This window comes from Pinus tabuliformis, chromosome 9 (assembly GCF_031772625.1).
Source record: "Pinus tabuliformis cultivar Carrire ecotype Pingquan chromosome 9, CPIR1, whole genome shotgun sequence".
Classification (NCBI taxonomy): Eukaryota; Viridiplantae; Streptophyta; class Pinopsida; order Pinales; family Pinaceae; genus Pinus; species Pinus tabuliformis.
Window position 1 is genome coordinate 586895403 of NC_142307.1, and position 15515 is coordinate 586910917.

The following is a 15515-nucleotide window of genomic DNA, read 5'->3' on the forward strand; positions in this document are numbered from 1 at the left end:
GCTTTGGCTTTTGGTTGTCATCTATGTCATGTTGCAAGCTATTTTCAAACTCATGTGAAATTTTGATGTTGCAGTGCATGCTGATGGCAACGTCGTGAAAATGCTTGTGGGGAATAAGTCTGATTTAGCTCATATAAGGGAAGTTCCTGTGGAAGATGGGAAGAAGCTTGCCGAATCAGAGGGGCTGTTCTCCATTGAGACCTCGGCTCTGGATAATACAAATGTATTGTCTGAAATTGTGGTCAAGGATATTTACACTAATGTGAGCAAGAAAATGTTAAATTCGGATTCCTATAAGTCTCAATTGTCTCTCAACAAAGTTAATATTATGGATGTATATGGAGATGGGGATGGAGTGGAACCACCCAAGACAAAGAATTCTTGCTGCTGAGGATTCAGAGAAAAAGCTCCTTTGTTTCTGGGCTCCTTGAATATTATTTGCTTCATATGACCTTTTGTTGATTGAGATCCTTAAGGTTGCCTTAGGCTAATATAATTTTTTTTGTTTATTAGGAAATTTTCAATATGTTGGATAATTTTTTTTTTCAATTTTATGAAGAAACCAGTAAGGGTCCCTATCTGGGCTTCTTAGGCTTGAGCCCTAGATGTGATACATAGAGTAGAATAATAGTGATGTGTTAAGTAATACATGCAAACCAATCGTTTTTTAGAATGTTTTAGTCAAATTGATCTTCATTTTGTTTGAAATCAGTTAGGGAATCTGGATTCCTTGATGGAGGTTAATGCACAGTTTTCAGATGCCTAGATCTATTGTCTGGCTCAATGTTGTAAACATTATTGCTACAGAATTCTAGGAATTCCTTCTCTGATTGTCCTTGATGCAAGTTTATGTATATGGTATTAGCAATTTAACGAAAGCTCTTGTTAGATTTTCTTCTATGATTGTCCTTGAAGCAAGTTTATGCATATAGTGATAGCAATTTAATGAGAGCTCTTGCGAGATTTTGTTTGGGGGCAATATATTACCAAACCTAACATGCAAAAGCCTCATGATTTCATATAAATTGGCGCTGCAATTTGTAACATGAACTTGACTTCCCAAATCATGCCCGGGAAGTAGGTAAGAGATCTCATCCTTTAATGTAATAGAGATTCCATTTCTAAACAGTATAGTAGATGATTGTACAGGTTGCATAATGTAGAATTGTAAGCAGTACAGGTGACAACATAAATGAGCTATGTTCAACTATCACATAAAAGAAATATTCTTGAACCTCAGTAATTCTGACATATACAAATATCCTCATGTCTTTCATAAACATTTATCATTTATCACCCAAAGATAGTTGCAAAGTCTACCCTAGATTGATGGAGTGCTATTACTCTACCCTTTGTCTCCAATATTATTGCTATCCTTCTGTCTGCTAATTTTTCTCATTTGACAACCTCTGTGACAACGTTGTTAAAGAAATGGGTTTGTTTTTCACTGATTACCTTTTGTTAATCTTGACCCTGCTGACTTTCAGTTCCAAAGCATGTAAGAGACCTAATGGTTGTGTTGAGAATCCGAGACCTAATGGCTATGTTGGGAGATTTCCTATTGCTGGAACATACCAGACATTAGATAAGAGAGAGCAGGACATTTTATCTAGCAAGAATTGTGATAGTTTTGATCATCACTGCAATATGAAAAAGTATGAGAATTGTGGTTCCAGTGATGTCATTGACACCCAGAGCCTTCATTCCACAGCTGCAAGTGAAAGAAGGTAAGAGATGTCTATTGTGCAATTTCTGAATGCTTTCTCGGTATTTTAATGTCTGTGGTAGTATTGGGGGCTTATTTGGTTTTGAAAGCAAGAGAATTCGATTTTTTGCAATAGAAAAGGTGGTTGGAGGGACTGCCACAGGTAAAATCTATGGTGGCAAAAGGAATGATATATTTTGTATAAGTATAGATGTTTTATTTTTTGTAGATTGTTAATTAGTATACATCTTGTAGTACTAATTCATGGAATTTTCCATTACATGTTTTTAATTTTTGCATAAAAACTTTGAAATGTGGGAGATGCTTCACCAAATAATGGTGATTAGCTAATAAAATGCCCAATTGACTGAAAGCAGTTTACAGAACTATCCCCGCTTTTCACAGGATGCATATGTATACTACTACACAATTTTAGAAATATATTTTTAAGAAAATTGGCAACTGTTTCGGAAGGTTTGTTTATGTAGAAGTCTGGTTTTTCACTGCAAACTCCTTAGTGTATTAGTTTTACATCCAGAATAACTTGAACAATAAAGCCATGGTTGTGGGGTATTTCTTCCATCAAAATTACCCAATTCTTTCACCCAACCTCATCCACAAAAAGTCTAGGGCCTGATGAAATTAGAAAATAGTTAGTTGGCAATAATGCTGAATAAGAATTCCCTTATTTATGCAGGATAAACCCTACTTCAACAAAATTGGATTGGCTCTGTTCGAGATGATTGTTTTTGCTTCTTTTTTCTTCTCTTGATTCTTTGATGTTAATTATTATTTCCCTCTTGAATCCCATCATTTTCTCTGACCAGCCTATAGGTTGAACATATCCTACATAAGATCTGAAGTCTTCCTCACTCTGATAGATAAAGACACTTTTCATTCATCTTCATTTTCCAACTTTTATAATTGGAGACTACTGGAATCCTGTTTGTTGCTTGTGGGCCTTTATGGTAATAACAGGGAATGGATTCTCTCTGCTTGTTTTTTGAAAGCGATGAGATTATTTTTACCCTTCTTCTGTCTGCTAATTGTTCTCATTTGGCAGCCTCTGAGACAACATTGTTAATGAAATGGGTTTGTTTTTCACTGATTCCATTTTGTTAATCTTGACCCTGCTGACCTTCAGTTCCAAAGCATGTTCTTGTCCACTTTCTTAAAGTTTAGTAACCACATTTTTGGTTTGCTTCCTCTCTTCTCAAAGTTCTTTATGAAGGCTGCTCTGTCTGAGAGTATCCTAAGTACTGATCTTTAACTTGTTGATGAGAAAGGCCATTCTATTTGTTTCTACGAGAACCCTATCTGAAATCCTAATTGAAGAATAGTTAATCATGATCATTAGTGTTTGGAAAGAAACCCAAATAGTTCTGGTATTTTAAGAATCAATGCTAAGGACATATTTTGTGTTTTCCTTGAGGCAATCAATGCTTTTTATGTCTTCTTTTGGAAAATTTGATTGATTGCTTTACCTCTTTTAATGAAGTGTGCTGAATCATTATTTTTTTTTCCTTTGTAGTTCTAGAAGCTGAAGAAGAAGCAAAACAGTATGAGCGAATTCATCTATGGTCTCCATACTATTTTTTATGGACATATTTCTGTATATTTATAGAGTCGAGTCTCTGGATGCTTCTGCTTAATAAATTGTGTCTAGAAGGAACTGAGTTTTCTTATTTCATTTACACTAGTTTAATGAACTTTCTATCAATATGGATTAACAAAATTGTTTGGTTTTGCGTTCTTCTCAGAGTTTTGGTTCCATTGAAAGAGGATCACCAACATGGAAGAACCGGGCAGAACAACGCAAGAAACAAGTCAGGGCCACCCCTAAAAGGCCTTTCAAGCTACTGATAGAGGTATAAACATGTCTCTTCTGATTTATATACTCTTTCTTCTCATCGACATAATACAATCAGGGTCACCCCTAAAAGGCCTTTTAAGCTACTGATAGAGGTATAAAGTCAAAAACATAACTCTCCTGATCTACATACTCTTTCATCTCCTCAACCTAATACATTTATGGTTCACTCAATTGTACATATATAATTCATTTTATAACACACTGTGAATTCCATCCACTTAAAGCTTCTTTGGCTTCCATTTCATTCCTGTGTTATGTCCAACCTAATTTTTTCAAGTTAACTTACAATACTCAAACGCTTAGAGCTATGACAAATTTTAAACTTGAGTTTTCATCTAGTTTATTAAGAAACATAGTTTGCATATATTCTTAATTTAGGAACACTCTCTGACCTTTTTATCCGAGGACACAACAAATCTCAGCAAATGAGGCCACTCTCTGAATTCGATCCAGAAGCAATCACCAACAAACCCCAAATGTTGAGCATGCCATTGATCCCTGGAGCGTAGAAAGCATAGCTTAGAAAGCGGAGTGAGTTTTCTACAATGTTCTGGTTACCTGGTGAGCTGCAGGGGATGCCGGGTCGAATTGGTGAGGGAGCAGCCCGCGGGTTTTTGGAGTAATTCAAATTCCATGGTGAATTAACTTCCCGTGCGACAAGATGCCATGGAAATCAGAGTGTATGTCAGGAACGCGTCAGTCGTCGACATTAATGTGGAGGGTGGCAGAGCTGGGCAGAGCTCGCGGAGGGTGGCAGAGGGTGGAAGAATTGTTGGCGGCCGGAGTCGGAGGTTTTTCCGGGCAGCGACTCCTAATATAGGCAATTCTTAAAAACAAATCACTAAGGCAATCATTAGTGGCTTAGTGTATCACACCATACCATACCATAGGATGTAATTATCATTAGTGGCTTAGTGTATCACACCATGCCATACCATTGGATCTATAATTACACCTGTCCATACATTTTTTGGCGGTTTTATCAATCCAACTCTCGAGGCTCCACGAGTTAGTGTAATTAATGCAGCTATCGATTATTAACGTCCATACCATGTCCATGTCCATGCATGCTACTTCATGGACCATTGATTTTTTGATAGCTCCATCTTTTTTACTTTAACTGTTCTGACGTAGGTAGTTAATACAGTAAATGTAATTGGTGGGAAATATATTTCAAACTCAGATAGTCAAGCGAGAAATTTCAAAAATTGAGATGAAATATGAAAGGGAGGGAAGCATGAAAATTTAGAAAATCTGCAGCGAGCGATCACCCTTCATATTGTGTTTTAGAAAATCAAAATGTGTAGCTTGGCTTACCTTCACAACTAGCCTGTGCCAAGCCGAAACACCAACAACTACTGCAGGTTCCGGATACCGATGTATTATGTGGGAAGTATAACAGTCTACGAAAAAATTCAAAAATTGGAATTACTTGTACTACCCCTACTCTATAAATAATAGTGCTCTTCGCTGCACAGTTTCATGCAAAGTGAGTGATGGGAATTCATTGTGCCAAAAATATTACGAGCATAAAATCATTCAGAAATATGTGCATTTCATTCCTTCTGTCACTTACTTATACTGCCCAAACAACATATTCATGACTACCCTATTGAACCGACCCATGCTCTTCATGTCCTGCCGAGTTGCCTTGTCATCAGCGATGAATCCCTTCTCGTTCAGCTTTACTAGGAGCTGCCGCATCTCATCAGCCTTCTGTACCCTCAAGTAGCCTTCTGTGCCCTCAAGTAGGAAGCCACCAAAGTGACATAAGTGGCATCATTTGTCTTCGAGCCATAGCCCAGCATCTCAAGCATATATTTTACTGCCTCCTGAAGAATTCCACCCTGGCACAGCCCCTGAATGAGAACAGAATAGCTATAGGAATTGGGCAAGCACCCCGAGGCCTGCATTATCATGAAGACCTTGAGCGCATCCTTGGGCTTGCCGTCCTTGGCATAGGCTTCCACGAGGGCAGTCTGTGCAATGACATCTGGTATCCTGGACTTGGCCTTCATCTATCCAAAAAGCTTCATGGCCTCGTAGGTTAGCCCATCCTTGGAGTGGGCGTCGAACATGTCGACGGCCTGCTGAACAAGGTTGTCCTCTCTCATCTTGTCGAAGACCTCCTGGAGGTCTGTGGAGTCGTCAGGCTCCTGAATCATAGGGTTCTCGTTGAAGGGGTCAAACAAGGGTTTGTGTTTTTTGGGGTCCACGGGGCCCTTGGGTTTCTCTGCTTGCTTCTTCTTCTCCTCTTCGTCGTCTCAGTCGTCGTCCGAGGCGTTGTCTGATTTGGATTGGATGATGAGATTTCGTTGTTGGGTGCCCTTTCGAAGGGCAGTTTTGTGGATTCTACCATTCTGTATGGAGCAATATAAGGTCTCGAGGATTGCAGGGATTTGGTATTTGAAACGAAGTTATGGATATCAGAAGATCTGACTGTGAACGGTGGAGGAGAAATTGAGAATTTTGATAGAATCAAAGAATTTAAATGAGGATGGTATGAGAATAAATGCTTACTGATTCGGCTGGCTGTTGATAAATGACAGACGAAAGGGCGTTGGAACAACATCTTGCTCGTTGTTATGGCCAACTGCAGCAGAGAGCCGAAGAGTAAAGATTGTAGCTGTCACTGAAAGTGTTTGTTGTGATTCGCTAATATTAATTATACGTAAACAAATTGAAAAATTGAATTTATTTTATTGCACACTAACGTTAACATTAATGTGTGGTGGAAAATATTTGTGTGTTTGTTAAGGATCAAGTTTAAATTAACAGCAATTGAATTTTTTTATTATTTTAGACGAATAATTTCTTGGTCCGGTGCAAGTACTAACAATATTTAGTGAAGCTGGAAAAGATCATTGGACCCAAAATCTTGGGTGGTCAGGGAATTCTTAACCTTAAGTTTTTTGGATGGGCTTTTATTTTGATATCACTATGGAGGGGTATCAATAGTCGAAGTATTTGGGGAGAGCTGATCACATCCAAATATATGAATAATAAGGATTTCTCCTTCTCGTTTAGGCAAGGAGAAATCGGGAAAAAAGGCAGCTCACAAATCTGGAATAGTTTTATAAAGGTCAAGAATATTCTATTCCAAAATATTATGTACTTTTTTGGATCTCGTAACAGTATTATACTGGGTAAATATTGCATTGTAGGAGTAGGTGAGGGTGATTTCATTGTAGGAGTAGGTGAGGGCGTACCAGGGACAGTAGAACTGATAATGCGTCTGAATAGAAGAGGTATTTATGTCCTAAGTCAGTTGATTAGTGAATGCAATGGAAATATTCCAATATGGCGCGACTTCTCCCAACAGAATCTCGCTAATCAGTATAAACAAGATTGGCTACAACTGGTAAAAACATTAAAGGAGGTAGGGATAAGTTATGATAGCAAAGGGGATTGTATGACTTGGGCTAGAAAGAAGAAGATTTCAGAAGAAGTAGAGGCGGCGTACTGTTACCTCAAAATTTGCATGAACGAAATTCTGAATGTTGAATATTGCTGGTTTTATAGTTTTTGGAAAGTAAACCCTACAATTAAAATTGTAACCTTTCTCTGGCTAACATGGTAGAACAAAAATCTGACATGGGAAAACTTACAAAAGAAGAACCACTCTTGCCCTGGGATACGCTATCTATGCAGGAATAATTCTGAGGACAATGAGCACTTATTTTTACATTGTCATAGATTTGTTAACATTTGGAAACACTTCACAAACAAGACGCAGATTCCATTCACTCAGTTTAATACAGTTGAAGAATGTTTAAAATGGTGGGGCACTCAGGAGAATGCTAGCTTTGGTCATTTTCTGGGAAATCTGGAAAGATCTGAATCATCTGATTTTTGGTTTCAGCAGAAGGGGGGAAAACTTAATCTATGAATCCATAGAACAGTGGGTGGTATTAGATCAGAATGAGGACCCCAAGAAAAGTAAAAAGAAGAAGGAAGAGAAGGGGAGAGTTCAGTTCTACAACTATCTGGTGGGGTTTTTTGATGGAGCAGCTCAAGGAGGAAGATGTGGGAGTGGCTTTTGCTTAAAATTGGCAAAAGAGCAGGAATTCTGGATTCACTAGTATGTGGGAGAAGGAACAAGTATGAAAGTAGAAGCTGTTTCTTTATGGGGTCTATTATGGTTTATCAAGTTCTTGGATATCCCTCAAGTACAATTTTTTGGGGACTCCAAATGTATAATAGACCATGTTAATGGGAAGAACAACATTCAGCAAACTTCCCTACAAGGTTGGCTGAGACGTATAAAATGTATATGGAGTTCCTTCCAAAATTCATCCATTGAGCACATCAGCAGGGCACATAACAAATCTGCGGATGAATTATCGAAAAAGGGACTACAAGACACATAAGAAGGCATGCACATCATGATGAAAATGTGAGCAAAGGAGACAGAAGTAGAAAATGTAAAAGTGCTGGGATAGATCATTGAAGAGGTCCTAAAAAGGAAAAACTTCATAGCAGAGAAGTCTATATAAAATTATTGTTTCTTTTTGTTTTAAGTTTTGTATAAATTTTGTATAGAAATCATATAAGAAAATAATACATTAAGTCTACGATCTATAGAAATGTAAATGATTTGAACCACAATTTTGACCCTATGTAAATTGCAAAAATGGCTGAGAGTAAATAGTTTCATTATGTTGTAACTTATAGACAATAGTTCAAATGGATGTAAGTGGAGAAGCTTCGTCCCAATGTAGTCATGCTGTGAATTTCTCAATGTTTATGAGGACATAATGTCAATCATAAGAATGTATTGTTTTATCCATAATATTAAAACACACCGCTTTTTTCCTATTGAAATTATTTTTCTTGTCTATTGGAAATTGTGATGAAAAGTGTCAATGATACCATCATATTGATTACCAACGACTTTTTAAAAAAGCTTAGTTTAATATAAATATCAAGGTTATACTCATTAAGATATGATAACGTTTTAATGTTAAAATACAATTAAAATATGATTATAAGTTTTAAGGATTATAAGTAGATGTTATTATTATTATGTATGTCTTTAATTATAAGCATAAATAATTTGATAATTTATGGAAGTGATTAGATTAGGTATAGAAATTAAGTTTAATTTTATTTTAGAATTTTGCTAGTCAAATATAACAATAACTTCTAATTTACAAATGGCCAGTATGTGCTTATCCTTCTACTTTATTACAATAAACTAACATAATTTTTACTTTTTAGCTTTTAATTCTTCATTTTCCTACTTTCCTTACTTAAAACATATATAAAATTACATACATTTTAACCTTATCACATAACCTTTTTTATATATAATCATTATAATTGGATAACTCTTTTTTATATTAATTATAACATTATGTTATAATTATATACTACATTAAACAAAATTAACAATTTAAAACTAATAGATTCCTATAATATTTTGCTTAGTTAAAATACGAACTTGGCTAATCCAAACAACTACTAGATAATGGGATATTTCCTATGGGATAGTTGTGCCTAATGATTAATTTCTCACCTAATGAATGTAGCTACATAAAATAGGTGCTAGCTTTAAGAAAAAATTAAGCTTAATAAAGTGAGGAATAGGTATATAAAGTACTCAATAAATAACTTATTCCAAAAAATTAATTAGGATCATGATATTGCAAAGATTATTATAGTATGATAATGGTTCACCGTATGTTTTAATCGATGAATTTATATTACAAGTTGTCCCATGGTTGTCCCCTCACTCTTCCAAACATGCCTATCATATACCAACAAACAATGACATGGGTATCTTCTCCTAATTGCACATACTATTGTATGTTGTTACCAATATAGAGGAATAACATGACATGCAATGTGCAATGGAGATGCATCCATTATTGGATAGTTTATTTTCACCTAAAAGCATCCATGGTTGAGAAGGATCTTAAATGTATACCGAAGAAAACAACTTATGGGTGGTCACCTAAATTGTTTAAATGCTCACATTTATTAGTTTAACTCATTGATCAAATCTATCTAATAGTTTGAGAATGGAGGGTACCTACCAACTATTTGACAAAATTTGTGAACAAGGTTTGGTGTTGTGAATTTCATTGATTATTGGTTAAGATTGGGTATTATAGCAAGGCCTTAGAGCTCATTGTAGCAATAAAGCATTGACTTGAAAGCCATACTTGGCTATGGGAAGTTCCTAATTGGGGTTTCTGCATTAGAGCTTAGTACATAATTTATTTGATGAAAAGCTATAGTGAAATGTGATTTAATCGCCAACGGTGATAACATTATGTACTCATAATGCAAGAAAGGCTTAGAAATGTAGCACATAATGGAGTGTGAATGCATTCATTAGGTCCTCATAATGCGAGGGTAGCACCAATATAGGGAATAAAAATCATAGTGATTTACTATTCTATAGCTTTATTTGCAAATCAAAATGTTTTAGTATTGGTTAAGGATACCACTGATTTAGGGAAAAGCCAATTTCAAGAGATGATTGTAAAATCTAGTGCACAAGCAATAAGGAAACCTCCTAGAAATGAATTGTCATCTATGATCAATGTAGATCAATATGCAACTCACAATTGGCTATTCACATATTTTGTTGTTGTTGGTCACCAATAAAATAAATTCTCTTTGGAAGAATATGAAATTTCTTTGGTAAGTTCATCCAACAGTTTTGTTATATTTCCTATTAGAGAAAAGTATGGTAGGGTTTCTATCAGACTTATCAGGAAAGGTAAATTCACAAATCACTATTGTCTCAATGATATGTAAGGAAGATCAATCACTTGTTAAAATAATCATCAAATATTACATATGTAAACAAGAATCATATCTGATTATAATATTGGAATAAGTGACAAAAAAAATATAAATAGAAAGAGAATTGTATAGTTTCCATATTCTAGCTTAATGGTGTTAACATAGTGGAATTCAGATAACACCTTTCAATACCTTCCAAAATTAGGAAAAATATCATCCAAAAATCCCAAGGTTGCCCTTCACATCAGATAATACTAATACGAGCTAGTGAGAAGATGTGAGCATATTGACCCAAGGATTTGGACTCCAAAGTTTACTTTTGGATGAGCAATCCTACAGGCCCATACTATGCTTGCCCAACATTTGGCACATGGAGACTTTGAATGTCTAGAATAAAATGAAACAGTGATAGAGGACTAACCTAAGCTAGAGCATAGGGCAATACATAGTACATTCCTACAACCCTTTCATTGTAGAACACAATTCTCTCTATTGAAACTACAGGTTGCACATTTCAATAATTGTCGACTGCTAAGAATATAATTGCTCCATACAAAGCCCCAATGATGGTAAAGAGATCATTTTTGTTGTCGTTGATATACAATAATCTAGTCGTTAGTTTCTAAGAAGATTTTATATCATAGAAAATGACATCACAGATTTTGCTGATTTTTCTACTCAAACAGAATGTTTTGCATACTAATATTCCATACAATGTTAAATTTAAGTACATAAAACTTTGTGTCGACCTTCCAAAAGATTACTACAAATAGAAAATCACCTAATAGCATTATAATTGGGACCGTGCTAGTAAGTCCACCATTGCTTCTACACACATGACATGAATTGTCTGAAGAATGATTATGAGTACTCGGTAGTGAAGTATAGATATCTTTCTCTCAGAGATGGAGTGCTGATCTCTTTAACCAAGGTTCTATTTCACCTTCATGTCCAAGAAAAAGAATGAAATGTTAGAATGTGACTTTGAAGTGGATATATTTGTATCTTGTAGACTTGTTATAATGCTAGCTATTATAAGAAGAAGGATTCTAGTGCCAAAAAATTGGCAAATTTAATGCTTACTTGTGGAGATTTTTTTTTTTTTTTAATTCTCTACAAAGTCTATCCCCAAACTATGTTCAAAAGTAATAGAACTAACTTCCAACATCCATGTAGTTGGGTTGTATTTTCTTTGATCTTTGGTACTCTTGGAATAGCCTGCAGTTTACATGGTGAAAGTAAGAAAATTAACTCACATATAGACACTATGTTGATAATACTTTTTTCAAACCCATTCCTTTTCTAGCTACAGGACTCTGCAAGTATTTACCTCAAAGTATTCAAAAATCTTGTGAGAATTCGACAGAGTGGTCCAAAGTAAATGAATTTCTATCCTCTTTTCATCAACAATAACTGAACCCATTATAGAAGGTCAGTAATCACCACTTTGAAATAAACAATATAAGTTATCATATAATATAGACATTGCTTTATCTCATCAAAAGCTTCAAATATGTCAATATTGGCCTTATGAATGGTACATGCAACTGTCCTTTCAGTGTCTACTATAGTACAAACAATCCATATAACAGTTGTAACTGCTATAGCATCCAAACCAGAATTGGGCTCATCCATGAAAATTATAGAAGAATTTGCAACAAGGTTAACAACTATTCTTATCCTTTTCCTTTGTTCTATTGAAAATCCAGTCACACTAGGCAAGCTTGCCACTGAATCCCTTAGATGGTCTAATTCCACAAGTTCCATGACCTCATCCACAAAGGCCTAAACTCACCCAATAATCATAATAATAATAATGCCTCTCCTTTTATAAATTAATTAGTAAGGATTAAAGAGAATATTTATGTAGTTTAAGGATTACCGTATTTTTTTTCTAATCTAAAGGAATTTTAAAAGGATATTGTGAAATTATATTATGATATAGATAAAGGTTATACATATAAAAATATTATATTATAATTAAAATCAAATATTTATTATATAATTTTAAAAAATTTAATATATAATTTAAATAGATCTCCTTCACCATTTACTTGTAAAATCTTGATTGTGTAATAACTTGAAAGTTTAATATAAAAAAAATGAATTGGTTATTTAGATGTTGTTTAGAATTTAGTATTCAAAGGGTTATTGTAAAAATAGGTTGGATTTAATGTTGGAAAGTGAGGAATTTTTTTATTGTTGTGCAAGGTTCAATTCCCATGACTACCTAGCTTGAAACCATGGGGCACCATAAAGTAGCGGTCAATTATATTAAATATCTTTGTGACACATGCACACATAAGTGGATCATAGCTCACCCACATCTCCTTCAATTATGAAAATCGCATAGGGTGTAGATCAGTTGGCAATAGGGTGCACTATTAAGGAACTCCATGTGACATTACAAGTTCAAACTCTTCACTAGCCACATCTGCCATGTGAGAGGTTATGTGCCTAGAGGTTATAGTGGTATTAGTTGAATTGACCCCATGTCATGCAAGTACAAGCCTATCCTAGTTGTTGACTATGTCAGTTCACAAAAGAAAAACATTTAAAGGGTTATTAAAGTTATGGATCAAGTAAATTTTCATTGATTTATTAGAAAACTCAGATATAAATGTGAAAGATGTATAAAAATATATATTTTCTCGTCTTGGTTGATGAACATGTGTATTTGTTTTAATATACATGCATGCCTTCGTGATCTATATATAGTTGATTGTAAAATATTTGCAAATTGCAATTAGATGCATAGATTGAAATGGAAAGATATTACTTTTTTGTTTTTTTTGGCACACTAATTACATTATTAGAACACAAAAACTATTTTCCAATCCAAAAAAATCATTAAATTTTTAATTAAAAACTATATTACAAACCAGGAACTTTACATTATGTCAAACTAACTAATATACTAGCACTCATATAAATTAAATGGTTGGGAAAGTTGATATAAATCAATCCAAAAGAAACGTCAAAACACTTCATGATAAATCATAAAAATAACTAAATTATAACTTTATTTTAAATTACTATTATTATTAATTACGAAAATAATTAATTTGTAAGTTAAACACACACAGACACACACACACACACAGATATATATATATATATATATATATATATATATATATATATAGATATAGATATAGATATAGATATAGATATAGATATAGATATAGATATAGATATAGATATAGATATAGATATAGATATATATATATATTTAAAACATGGAGCAATATTGTTAATCAGGGAGATTTATCCCCGGCTTTATCTTGGAGATTCCTAATATGTAATAGACTTTCTTATATATATATATATATATATATATCTAAACATGGAGCAATATTGTTAATCATGGAGATTTACCCCCACTTTATCTTGGATATTCTTAATATGTAATAGACTTTCTTACCATATCATGGGTATATACCATGTCTTATCAATACCACACACCCAAGAAAACAATAACTCATTTGATATGACACTTGTTCATATCACATGTTTTTTAATTAATTAATTTAATTAAAAGGGTAAAAAGAGCATAACTACTATGGAGATAAGTCTTAATCATTGATTTCTGTATACTACTAAGGATATTCTAAAATATTCCATGGAGGTTAAATTTGATCCATCCACCTAATAGTTATTGATAATTAAATTGAAATTTTGGAAAACCTATTCCAAAATCTACCTAATTATTAAACTTATTAATTTTTTTGTCAATAAAATTTTTCTCATATTATAATCTCATTCACGTATGTTTTTTAAGATTATTATATTAATAATTATGTATTTATTTTATTTTATGGATGTATTAACATATGTTAAGTTAATATTTCTTCATAAAAATTTTAAAAAATATGGTTCATACATAAATGATGTTTGAGTGTATTGTTTAAAAACTTCATAATGTTAGACTTATTAGTTCAATACTAATTGATTCTAACAAAAAAAGGGAAATTTAAAAAATATAAAAAATATTGTAAATATTATTACATGTATAAATCATATTCAAAAAATATAATTCTAGATGGACAAAATGAGAAAGAAACTCAACCTACTTAAGCATCCAAGATTTTCATGAATAGCAATGTTTCTTGAAAATGGGAGAATCTCCTTATATTAAGGAATCATTTTAAGATATAAAGCATGTAAAATCTTATGATGGGCATATAGAAAGTGGTATTCCAAAATTTATGATTCTTAATGGACCTACACCTTGAGCTACGATGTCTGTTAGGGGTCTTTTCATAGTCAAATTACGAGAAGATTGGAAGGAAGTAATCAATCTATTACAGTCGACTCTAGATCATCTATCTCTTGAAAGATGTTAGTACATCTAAACACTTTATTACAAGAAAATTGTTAAGAACCTACCATTCTTGTCATCCATGGAAGGGCTCGTGTCGGTCACTAAAAGGATTTTAAAATGGCACTCATCTCATAATAACACCCAAAGTATATGAATACAAAATGTTTTTAGTTTGGGTCTGTAAACCTTAAACAATCCTGATAGGTGTTGTGCTGGCTAGGAATGGTTGTCTATTTCAATGCAAATCTTAGAAGAACAAATTGTTAGTTGTGCTACAGAGAATATTTGAATTTACGTGGAAAATGAAATTTGGTATTCCTGGAGATTCAACCAATCCACCCTTGAAATTAACTTATATAATTATGTATGGATGGAGCTTCAAGGGAAGTAATTTTCTAAGCTTGTAAATTGACCTAAATGCATTGTTTTCCTATATTGGAAAGCTCTAAAGCATCCTCTAAGATGGTGGATGTAGGTTTCCTATGGATATGAAGATGAAATAGAGAAGTATACAAAAATCAAATATATATAGAAGATTGCTTCTATATATGTGCAACTTTTGTATATTTAGATATATATGAAATCATGCATTTACAAAATATGACGTCCATATATGCACAACTTCTATATATACACAGAGATATGGAAGCCATCTTCTGTATATACACACTTCCAAATCTATGTTATAGAAGAGGCACATATACAAAAGTCGTACTAAAGCTGTGCATATATGGTAGCTATCTTTCGTATGTGCACGCTTTCATGTGTGTGTGTGCGTGTGTGGAAGATAGTTTTTGTATATGTGCAATTTAGTACAGCTTTTGTATATGTGCATCTTCTATAACATAGATCTAGAA

At 33.7% G+C, this 15515-nt stretch overlaps 1 pseudogene; it reads right to left on the reverse strand.

The window, feature by feature from the left end:
* Window positions 1-5150: 5150 nt before the first annotated feature.
* Window positions 5151-6150, reverse strand: LOC149149927 (uncharacterized; annotated as a pseudogene).
* Window positions 6151-15515: the final 9365 nt, after the last annotated feature.